We start from the raw sequence: 12,472 nt of genomic DNA on the forward strand, positions 1-12,472 counted from the left end.
AGCTCAGTAAACAACATACAGACTTACTGGTTTGAAAAACAAATGGAATGTTTGGGGGCTGCCAGATTACCTAGAAAGCCATAGGAAAATATATGTAAAAGAGAGATCAAGAAGAACACAAATTTGTGCATATAAACTCAGTGAATATCTGAACTGTACCTGTTTGAGACAGGTATCAAGCAGACTATGTAAGGCTGACAAAACTGAACAAAGATTTCAGGTGCTTCAAAATGCAGGGGTGAATTGAGAATTCAAGTTCCATGAGTTAACTATCTGAATAAAAACCAATCAAATTCTTCAGAGATATAAACAGAATCCAGAATCTCAACATCTTATTCAAAACATGGTTGAGGGAACTTTAGAAACAATTTAAGATTATTCAACATAAAATGAAACTAGAAACATGGTGCATATTTGATAGAAAAATAATCTGTGGCGATCAGCTCCAAAATAATCCAGATATTGAATGCATTAGACAAGGAATTCACAGCAGCCATTATATCAAGTATGGAATATATAAAAGAAAATAACTTTATATTTAACATGCACTATATGAAGACAAAATAGAAATAGATTTTTATTGACAAACTAAAACTAAAAGTGATAATCAAAAAACAGATGAAGTTTTGGCTTAAGAGAATCACTAAAGAAAGAGTAGTTGTATCTTAATGTATGAATATATACTAAATACCATGTTAAAAAATTCAAGGTAACAACATAGGCTTTAAGTACAGAACAAATACTAAGATATTGCAATTGTAAAACTGCAAGTGTAGTTGAGTTAAATAAGAAACAAGAGGGTAAAAATCACATGCTCATTTCAATGCAGGCAGAAATGCATTACACAAAATCTACTATCCAATCATGGCAGTAATAAATTATAAATACCAGTTTGCTCAAGCTAAGTAAGAAAAAGCACACAGTTAACATCATATTTAATGGTTAAATATTGAATACATTCTCTGTTTGACTGGGAACATATCAAGTAACATGTCAACATCCATTCATCATTGAACTGTAGGTCCTAGTCCAAAAAATAAGAAAAACAAGTAAAAGTATATGAATGAATGAATGAATGAACCCAAAAGAGGAAGCCAGTTTATTTCCAAGATTCTTCTGATCTCCTTCTCAACAAATTTTCACTGTGAATACCTATCTCACAAATTAATGTCCCAGTACACATCTGAAGTCTAAGAAATACAAGATGAAATAATTGCCACTCAGAAGCTGTGAGGTGAGAGGGAAAAGCCCTAGAACTTATTTTGGATCATAAGAGACTCCACATTTGAATACTTGTTTGTTTTCTTTTGAATCCAGAATTACTTCTCAGGTCATTTTCTGAGAAGAAACAGTGTAAATGGAAGCAACTTAGAGGCTTCATGTGCATGTTAGAGGAGGGTTTCACAAGAGGAGACACTCTTAAAAACAGGATATCCCCATTTGAAGGACTTTTGAGAGGTTACCTAACTCAGGTAGTTCACTCTACAACATATTTCACATCTTGAACTAGAAGCTTGGCAATTCCAGGGTACAAACATTGAGGAACTTAGTATGCAAAAACTGCATGTAAATGAAGCAGCTCCACCACATGCAGGTGGTTCAACTTAGCTTAAATTACAAATCCAATGAACACAACATTGTATTTAACTCCCAGCCCTGTTTCCTGATTCATATATGACTAGACATCCAAACCATAATTTTTCAAGTTTCTCAAACTATTATTTTAAGAAGTAGTACCAAAAGCCCACTTCTCAACACTCTACTCCAACTGTCTATGGGCAAAGAGATCAAAGATCCTTCGACGGATCTGTTTGGTTTTAACACTATAGATAATGGGGTTCATTACAGGAGGTGCTAGTACATAGACATTGGCCATACTGACATGTACAATTGGCAAAGTGGTGAGTCATGGACACACCCACCATGGGCACATAAAGGACCAAAACAGCCAAAATGTGGGACAGACAGTTATTGAGGGCCTGGAGCCTTTCAACCTGGGAGGTAATTCTGAGGACGCTTCTCAGGATGAGTGCATAGGACAGCACAATGAGCAAGGAATCCAGTATGATAATGAGCAGAGCTAGAACAAATCCATACCTATTATTTGTAGTGGTGTCAGCACACACCAGGTGAATCATGTCTTGATGGAGGTAGTAGGAATGGGAGAGATGAGGGGAGCCACAAAAGGGAAGCCTTTTCAAGAGGAAAAATGTGGGAAGAACAGCCAGAAGACAGTGGCAAATGATGGCCAGATGTATTCTGCAGATTGCTTTCCTAGTGAGGATGGAAAAATAAGGGAAGGGGTGGCAAATGGCCATGTAGTGGTCAAAAGACCTGGCCAACAGCACTAAAGATTCCATAAAGGAGAATCCATGGAGGAAGAAGAATTGAATAAAGCAAGCCTCAAAGCTGATCTCTGAGGCATTGAACCAGAGGATCCCCATGACTGCAGGCCAAGTGGTGAGGGTAAGTCCCAGGTCTGTTAGGGCCAACATGGGGAGAAACAAGTGCATGGGCTCATGCAGAGAGGGCTCTGCCCAGATGACAGCCAGTATGATGCTGTTGCCTACGATAGAGATAGTGTAGAGACAACAGAATGGGATGGAAATCCAGGTATGAAAGACCTCAAAGCCAGGGATGCCCATGAGGATGAAGTAGAAGGGGACTTGAGTGGAGTTAGTAACCAGAAACATGACTAGAGGAGGCAGCCACAAGACCAGTTTGTTGCAAGATCTGTGAAAAGTGGAAAACATGAGATTAAAGTTCTACAACCACGTTAAATCATCATGTGATATATTGTCAAGGGAGATTTGGTTAAAAAGAGATAGGCAGGAAATGAGCTCACAAATGCTTTATTATTTTTGCTTGTTTTAGCTCAAAGCTTGTCATTCTCTAGTTGAGAGCATAAATCAGTCATTTTTTTAACCCAAGGAATTTTTTATCTGTCCAGAAAGTGGTTATGCCCTGTAGCAGGAAAGTGTAGGAGTGTTTTATCACTGTTGGAGAGAATAGCTGTAGAGAGAAGATTATTATAGGGTATTCTTTGATACAATGAAGTTTGAAGAAGAGAGAGCATAGACTGATAAAGTTAAAAAGCGACACAATATACTGTCACCTATAAATTGGCACTTGCGTTCTACCTCTACAAAGGTCACATTATGAGCCACTGCAGCTGCTGAGCTTTAACACCCCCTGAAAGGAGTTCAGGGTGGAGATCAAGAATGAGACACTGTGCTCTGGGAAAAACTGGCAGAACATGTCTTCAGATAGTTAGATTTTTTTCAGGAGATTTCATGAGCCCAATTCTTGCATCTTCTTGTATCTAGAAAAGCACTAAAATTCTTCATGGTGACCTCTGCCCCTGGTGACTAGCAATAATCTTCTACAAAGAAATATGTGTTGATTGCATGTATTCTCCCTTCACCAAAATAATATGTATACTGATCATATGTATACCAATATCTTTGGAACAGTTTTGTTAGAGCAAGTTTGTGTGCCTGATGCAGTGAGGCCAAGCACACGGAAACACTGAAGTTTGGAGCAGAGAAGTACTTATTGCAGGGCCATGCAAGGAGACGAGGAGTTTATGTGCTACACTCACTCCCCCTCCCCTCACCCACCACCCCTGAGCTCCCTGCACAGGGGGAAATTCAGCAAAGAACTTTTAAAAACCAGGTAAGGGAAGGGGATTTCAGGGTATGTGATCAGTGAGTGTACAATTCTGAGTGGTTGAGGGTGAGGGGACAGGGTGATATTGTTATAGCCACCCTTTCCGGGAAACAGACTCACTCAGAAGGACAATGCAGATAGTGGAGTGCAGTTTATTACGCCGGCGGGCCCAAGGCAGAGTCTCCTCTTAGCCAAGGACCCCGTCCAGCATTTGTGAAAATCTTTTATACCCCATGCGTACATGTCCTAACCCACCACCTACCCCATGTGTACATGTCTAAACCCACCACCTACCCCATGTGTACGTGTCCAAACAGTCAATAGTCAATAAGCCCGCAGTTACATTCCAACCAGTTAATAATCGATAAGCCTGTGATTACATCCTGATAAATACGAAAAAAAGTTTATGACCTGTCCGGAGACAGGGGTGATTACGGTATGCTTCCTCTTAGGCAATGAGTAGCCTGGATGTGATCTTCAAGATTCCCCTGTCTGGAGGGGGTCTTATCCTTCCATTGTTGTCCCCACAGGCACTAAGCAGAGAGTTCAGAGTCCGCTAGAGAGGCAGCCGAGCACGGCCAGCACGGACAGGCCTGAGATGGAGTCCAGGCCCTATGAATTCCTTCTTCAATATTACAGGGTTAACATTATCAGTCAAATCATTGCATCAAATACTGCTATCTGGATATATCTAAAGTAGAAGATATGGGGAAAGCCTCTCCTGGGAAGGTCCCTTAGGGTCCTGCTGGGTTACAATCCCCCCTTTTTCTTTGATAATTCTCAATCTTGAGGAGAACAAGTTCTGAACAAGAATAAGAATAAAGGTTAAGGTAAGGAGGTTAATCATAAACTTGATAGAGGTACCTACAGGGTTCTGCTGGGTTACAATTTGAATAGACACTGCTGTGAGAATGACTAGGTGTGTCTGAGTCTGACAGCTACTCCATTTTTATATCCAAATGAATTTCTCTTCTAAATGGCCAAAAAAGGCATCACCATTAGTGATTTTAATGCTTTTTTAGACATGAGAAGATGCAAGATTTAGGCTCATAAAAATCTTAAAATTTCAATTTGAGAGCCTGGTTTGCCAGTTTTACCCCTGAGCACAGAGTGCCTCATTCCTAATCTCCACCCTGAAACTCCTTTCAGGGGGTGTTCAAGGTCAGCAACTGCAGGGGCCCATGATTTAATCCTTGTAGAGGTAGAGAGCAAGTGGCAGTTTTCAGCTGGCAAGGCCCTTTCATATTTATAAATTTGATCCTGGCTTTGGGGGTATTTCATGACCATTTCATCCCGTGGTGCTAGGAATGTTCATTCCCAAATCTGATGAAGATTTCACTGGTAGGCCACTCAATGTGCTGAGCTTCCGTGGTGGCTCAGATGGAAAAGACTCTTCCTGAAATGTGGGAGACCTGGGTTTGATCCCTGGGTCCGGAAGATCCCCTGGAGAAAGGAATGGCAACCCACTTCAGTATTTGCCTGGGAAGGAATATCTCATGACTTAGGGGCCCTCTGAAGCATCCCAGAGCAAGCCGAAGTCAAAAGAAATTTAATTAGAATTTGATAGTGTGTGTGTGTGTGTGTGTGTGTGTGTGTGTGTGTGTTAGTTGCTCAGTCCGACTCTTTGCGACCCCGTAGACTGTAGCCTGCCAGGCTCCTCTGTCCATTGTATTCTCCAGGCAAGAATACTGGAGTGGGTTGCCATGCCCTCCTCCAGGGGATCTTCCAGACCCAATGACCCCAAGTCTCTTACCTCTCCTGCATTGGCAAACAGATTCTTTACCACTAGTGCCACCTGGGGAGCCCAGAATTTGATAGGAAGTTCATCAAAAATATCAAAAAGTTCTAAGAACTTTTGGTCTGGTAGAATCATAGGTCACTTTGAATATTTCAGAACAAAATCAGATCATTGAAAGGCAAGGAAGTTCACACAATATATTATCAAAAGCAGCATTTGAAGTAAACTTGTTCTTTTAGCAGAAAGGAGCAAAATCTAGCCCTGTACCAGTCTACTTTTAATAACAAAATCCATTTACCCAATTAAATTTAATCTAAAATAAACCTGATCATGCATAAAACTTCTTTTTTCTCAAAATATGTAACCCACTTTCCTACTATATAGTGAAATATTTTATTATATCTGCAACTTTAATTACATATTTAAATTAGAATCCCCAACTTTTAGACATCTTAATTTCTAATGAAAACCGAGAGGGCAAGTAATTTTTACTAAAATCTGGAGATATTATTTTAGGTAATTTTCAGAACATAATTATTCCTATAGTTTAATTGACTCAAAAATTTTAGCACACCAAGTTATTTTCCTCACTGACAGATTTGCAACAGATATCATAAGATTTCATTTAACTTCTACTAAACCTAGGCTCAGTGAAAATGTTACTTTGTGAAATCATGAAAGTTGATGATGCTAAAGACCTAATTAATTAATTAGACCAAATTAATTAAATCAACAAACTAATCTTAATACCAAGTATCAACAATATAGTATTTCTCCTTCCATGTGAACTTGAAACTCATTTTGTCTAACTTTTTAAATATTTGAATTGTAAGTGCTTAAAGTTCTAGGTGTCCAATACTTCGGTTACCTGATGCGAAGAGACAACTAATTGGAAAAGACTCCTGATGCTGGGAAAGATTGAAGACAGGAGGAGAAGGGGACGACAGAGGACGAGATGGTTGGATGGCATCACCGACTCAAGGGACCTGAGTTTGAGCAAACTCCAGGAGACAGTGAAGGACAAGGAAGCCTGGTGTGCTGCAGTCCATGGGGTCGCAAAGAGTCAGACAGAACTGAGCGACTGAATAACAACAAAGTCCTATACGGCTCAGTAGTAAAGAATCTGCCTGCAACACAGGAGATGCAGGTTAGGAAATGGCAACCCGTTCCAGTCTCCTTGCCTGGGAAGTTCCAAGGACAATGGAGCCTGGCAGGCTACAGCCCATGGAGTCACAAGAGTCGGACACAACTTAGTGACTAACCAACAACAATATAAATTTACTAGCTTACAAAGAATAGTTGGAATACATTAAATTTTCTTGCTTAGATAATTATGGTTTTACTGTTTTTTCTTGATGATCTCTTATGAAACTTATGTAAAGTTTGGTTGAGGGAGCATTCCCAGCAGTTTTGAGGGTTTTTTTTTTTTTTTTAAATGTTATTTCTGCATCCCTTTTTCTTCAGTTCCTAGCAACACAGATAAGCTCCAGAGGGCCTAGGTAGATCATTTACATCTCAAAGGCCCAGGAGGATAAAATGCACATTTTTTTCTACTTATACGAAACCCAGCCATCTTGAGGGATATTCAGGGAACTCTTTTTTTCCAGTTTCCAAATATTCACCTCAGTTTAAAAAAAAAAAGAAAAACAAGTAACAGTAATAGACAATAATACATATCATCTGCTCACACTCTCAAGCCACTCTTAACAGAACCAGGAAGAAAGTAAGGGATTTGGACTCAGGTACTGAGACATCCATTCACACACAATACCACATCCAACCCCCACCCTCCCCACCCCCTGCAAGATAAAAGCAATTGCAAAAGATCCATTCTGATACAATAGACAAGCCATTAGAGGCCTTTGCCCTGCAGATCTCAGGGAGCACTAAGGCATTTTTTTCATTTAGGGAGCATAGCTAAAGGGTCTCTTAAATTTGCAAAAGTACCCCAAGGGACTGTAAGATGACCAGAGCTCTGATCATCCACACTTAATTATTCATGGTCACCATTAGCAAATATCAAGCAATTCAGAATGATTGTTCAGGGTCAGAGTTGCTTAGTCCTAAAAAAGGAAAATTCCCAACAAATGCCCAGTCAGTCCAAAAAGGGACAACCCCAATGAATGCCCTATCAGAGATGAAGCTGCAGAATGACCAAGGCTAGTTCAAAAAGGAAACCAAAGTTCCATTGATGTAGGAAATAGATGAGCTACAGGTTAGACATTTACAACTAACCTCCTGTTGCATTTCCTGAGACAAGAGATAGATGGGCTCCAGTTAAGAAATTTATAATTAGCCTCCTGTTTGCTCTCCAACCTCACATATGCAGATGACACCACCCTTATCGCAGAAAGTGAAGAGGAACTAAAAAGCCTCTTGATGAAAGTGAAAGAGGAGAGTGAAAAAGCTGGCTTAAAGCTCAACATTCAGAAAACTAAGATCATGGCATCTGGTCCCATCACTTCATGGCAAATAGATGGGGAAACAGTGGAAACAGTGGCTGACTTTATTTTTCTGGGCTCCAAAAATCACTGCAGGTGGTGATTGCAGCCATGAAATTAAAAGATGCTTACTCCTTGGAAGGAAAGTTATGACCACCTAGATAGCATATTAAAAAGCAGAGACATTACTTTGCCAACAAGGTCTGTCTAGTCAAGGCTATGGTTTTCCTAGTTGTTATGTATGGATGTGAGAGTTGGACTGTGAAGAAAGCTGAGCGCCGAAGAATTGATGCTTTTGAACTGTGGAGTTGGAGAAGACTCTTGAGAGTCCCTTGGACTGCAAGGAGATCCAACCAGTCCATCCTAAAGGAGATCAGTCCTGGGTGTTCATTGGAAGGACTGATGCTGAAGCTAATGGAGAAGGAATTCATAGGGCCTGGACTCCATCTGAGGCCTGTCCGTGCTGATCGTGCTCAGCCGCCTCTCCAATGGACTCTGAACTCTCTGCTTAGTGCCTGTGGGAACGACAATGGAAGGATAAGACTCCCCACCGGACAGGAGAACCTTGAAGATCTATCCAGGTTACTCATCGCCTAAGAGAAAACATACTCTAATCACCCCTGCCTCCGGACAGTCTCTATCGGAATGTAACCACAGGCTTATCAGTTATTAACTGGTTGGAATGTAACTGCGGGCTTATTGATTATTAACTGTTTGATCACATAACACATGAATGATGGGGTTATTGTGATTGTATTTACCCTTCCTTTGTAAGTCTCAAGGAATTTGGGGTGGTGGGTTCAGACATGTACACATGGGGTATGAAAGGTTTTCACAAATGCTGGTAGGGGTCCTTGGCTAAGAGGAGACTCTGCCTTGGGCCCGCCGGTGTAATAAACTGTACTCCACTATCTGCATTGTCCTTCTGAGTGAGTTTGTTTCCCGGAACACGTGGCTATAACACTGAAACTCCAATACTTTGGCCACCTCATACAAAGAGTTGACTCATTGGAAAAGACCCTGATGCTGGGAGGGATTGGGGGCAGGAGGAGAAGGGGACGACAGATGAGATGGCTAGATGGAATCACCGACTCTATAGACGTGAGTTTGAGTAAACTCTGGGAGTTGGTGATGGACAGGGAGGCCTGGCGTGCTGCGATTCATGGGTTCGCAAAGAGTTGGACACGACTGAGCGACTGAACTGAACTTGCTCTCTGAAAGGTCGGGGCATGCCCCCGGGAAAGTGCTGCAAGGCAAATTCTGGAGGCTGGCTAAACTTCCAGGGGCTGGCCCCCTGCAGCCTGGTCCAATCAGGTACCAACATAAAGCCCTCGGACACTGACCACCGCTGTAGCCCGCGCTTTCTTCCTTATATGAAAAGACCTGGCCTGGATGCCTGCCCGGACTATATAAACCCCTCCCCACCCCTCATTCCTTGCAGACTCCCTTTGTCTCTTCACTCACCAGCCCCCGGGAGTTCTGCCCGAGAGCGACGCTTAATAAAAGGCCTTTACCACCGGTCCTTAGAGGCGGCTTTTTTCCTCCCGCGGCGTTTTTCCTAACACTCTCCAAAATGGAAGTAACAACAGAAGCAGCAGCTGGAGCGACACACCCCCAAGGACAACTAATATGGACCAAAGCTCCAGACATTTCTCATTTCCAAACAGCCTCATGAGGTGGGTGGTCAGCAGTTGTTGCAGACAGTCCCTCTCAGATCCCTGAAGAGAAATGGGCTCCAGTAGCTGCTGGGAGCTCAGGAAAGGGACAGCTGCAGTGCCCGGGGTCGACCTGCCACAGAGACAGATTCCTAGGCTGACTTGCAAAACTCGTTAATGCAAGGCACTGTGAGCCTGATGCACAGTGAGGATAAACACACCAAAATGCTACAGTTTGGAGCAAAAAAAAGATTTATTGCAGAGCCATGCAAGGAGACTGGGGTGGCTAAAACCCTAAAAATCCTCGAGCTCCCCACAGAGTTTCAGCAAAGCGCTATTAAGAACCAGGTAAGAAAAGGGGTGATGCAGGGTAGGGGATCAGCAAGTGCAGAATTCTCTGATTGGCTGATGGTGGGGACCAGGGTGGTGTCACAGGGGTTAACTTTAGCAGTACTTAGGCTGGGGCTATATGCTTATGGTCTTAAGTAGTTAATGTCTTCTGTTTGGTGAGGGGTTTTCACATCAGTAAAACAATGCAGGAAATGTGCCTTTGATACTATTATCTAAGTACTTCAGAGAGTAGCTAAAGCAGAGAACGGGGGAGGGGTCTGTCCAAGGAAAGCCCCCTAGAGTCCTGTAGATTACAGTTTCTCAGAATTATCTGAAATTACTGTCTCCTGGGCTACAGTCCTCCTTTTGTCCCAAATAAAACTTGACTCGTAACTATCACCTTGTGCATTTCTTTTTAGGCAACAATTCCTTTTGGGTCTTTTGAGCCTATGAAACCACAAAGGAATGAAGGAACTCTGGCAGAGTGAGGAAAGATGTCTGTCTTCAGAACCTAGAAATCTTGAGAGAAAAAAAAAAAACAACTTTTACAGGCTCTTAGTGAAAGTGTTCGTTTTTCAGTGGTGTCCAACGCTTTGTGACCCAACCGCATGGACTGTAGCCTGCCAGGATCCTCTGTCCATGGATTTCCCCAGGCAAGAATACGGGGGTGGGTAGCCATTTCCTTCTCCAGGGGAATCTTCCTGACTCAAGGATTGAACCTGGGTCTCCCACATTGCAGGCAGATTCTTTACTATCTGAACCACCAAGGAAGCCCTTTATAAGCTTTTAGGGATGGTATATATTGGCAGAGGGGTCAGAAAAAGACATTGAATAAGCTAAATTTTTAAAACTTCAGATATCTGTCAGATATCTGCTCAGATATCTGTCAAAATAACATATATTAAAAGATTAAGAAATACTTTCTGGAATAAACTGCAGCAATAAATGGGAGTATTCCTTTGGGAACAGCCTCATAGGGTTGGATTAAAGCAAAAACGTTCTTGGTGCATAAAGCAGTTGGATCCTATACATCAGGCAATAGGTTGCAGAAATGCTTTAAAATTTCATATTGATTGATATGTGGGAAAGCAAAATTTCTACCCAAAATATGCCTGCTGAGCTGATTATTTATTAAAAAAACAAAAAACACTGCAGACATAGTACAATCTCTGAAAATTGGGTAAAAGTTATTTTGCAGGGAGGAAGCCAATTTTGACTCCATGTTGGAAACTGGTTTTTTTTTTACTTGCTTTTATTATTATAATTGTATTCAATGGCTTGCCTAAAGGACCCTGCCCCTCTGCTTGACTGTAAGCTAAAGTGCCTTTGTTCAGCTCATGGAGATAACTTGTCCCTGCCCACCTGTGAATAGAAGAGATTAACACACCCCTTCAGAAGACTGGGCATTCCCTTGGAGATGATTTGCAAGACTGAAGACTTTTCTTTTCTTCCTCTCTGCATCTCCTTCTTTATTCTGCCTTTTGACTTTAGTTCCTCATTGCTTCTTTCTCTCTGATGTATAAAAGAATCTGGCATCCAGACCCCCAATAAGATGGTTATTTTGAGACACTAGCCTGCCATCTTCTCAGTCTGCTGGCTCCCCAATTAAAGTCTCTTTCTTGCCTCAACATCTTGTCTCTCAGATTCGTTGGCCTGGAGCACAGCAAGCAGAGTGAGCTTGGAACAGTTGCACTTCTGGAAGAGATACAGTCCATTTGTAAAGGTATCTTTGACTCTGTATGAGAAGAGGAGGATGAGAGAATCTCTGGAAACTCTTATCAATAGAGAAGGCTAGGACCTATATCTGCATAACAATTTTTGCTGCTGTTGAGTTGCTAAATCACATCTGACTCGTTTTGACCCCTTGGACTGCAGCATTCCACGCCTCCCTGCCCCTCATCATCTCCTGGAGTTCACCCAAGTTCATGTCCATTGACTCTGTGATGCTATCTAACCATCTCATCCTCTGCCCCATAATCATTTTTGAACTTGTCTTTTAATCTTGTTTACTGTGCTTTCCCTGTAACCTATTAACAGACCCCTGGTAATCTTTCTTTGTCTTTAACTGCAGAGATATTTAAGGTGATGGCTTATGCCATTTCTATGAATTACTCAGTTTTCTCTGTGTGACTCATATATATAGGAAGTATGCATGTTCTTAAACTTCTGTTTGTTTCCCCCTGTTAATCTGTCTTTTATTACAGAGGAGGTTTTGTCAAGAACCAAGAAGGATAAAGGAAAAATCATTTTATTCCCCTACAGTTGTTTGGATAGACTATCTCATCAGTTTGTTTTATAACATTGCTAAGTGGTAAAACTTTCTTGTGCTTTCTCTAATCTTGCAGTTAAAAAGCTCAAATCTTGCTATTTCTGTCCTCCGTCAGAAAACGAAAATTGGTACTCAGCAATCTCCAAGTGACTGAAGGTCATAATAGATGTTATCTTAACTGATATGAAGACTAATATATTGGGGAGGCAGAAGAGAACAGGAAGGGAAGAAGTCCCAGATGATGGAAGCCAAAATCTCTGCAGATTCATTACTATCCTCTCTCTATACTCAGAGGTCCAGCAGTTTTTTCATCATTAATAAATATTTTCTTTGGTGCCCTTCCTCCCAAACTAGTGTTACCCATAAAAAG

General features: G+C 41.5%; 1 pseudogene; it reads right to left on the reverse strand.

Annotated features, from left to right (window-relative positions):
• Positions 1-1,759: 1,759 nt before the first annotated feature.
• On the reverse strand, positions 1,760-2,693 carry LOC122449270 (annotated as a pseudogene).
• Between the last annotated feature and the right edge of the window lie 9,779 nt (positions 2,694-12,472).

The sequence above is a fragment of the Cervus canadensis genome, chromosome 11 (assembly GCF_019320065.1).
Source record: "Cervus canadensis isolate Bull #8, Minnesota chromosome 11, ASM1932006v1, whole genome shotgun sequence".
Classification (NCBI taxonomy): Eukaryota; Metazoa; Chordata; class Mammalia; order Artiodactyla; family Cervidae; genus Cervus; species Cervus canadensis.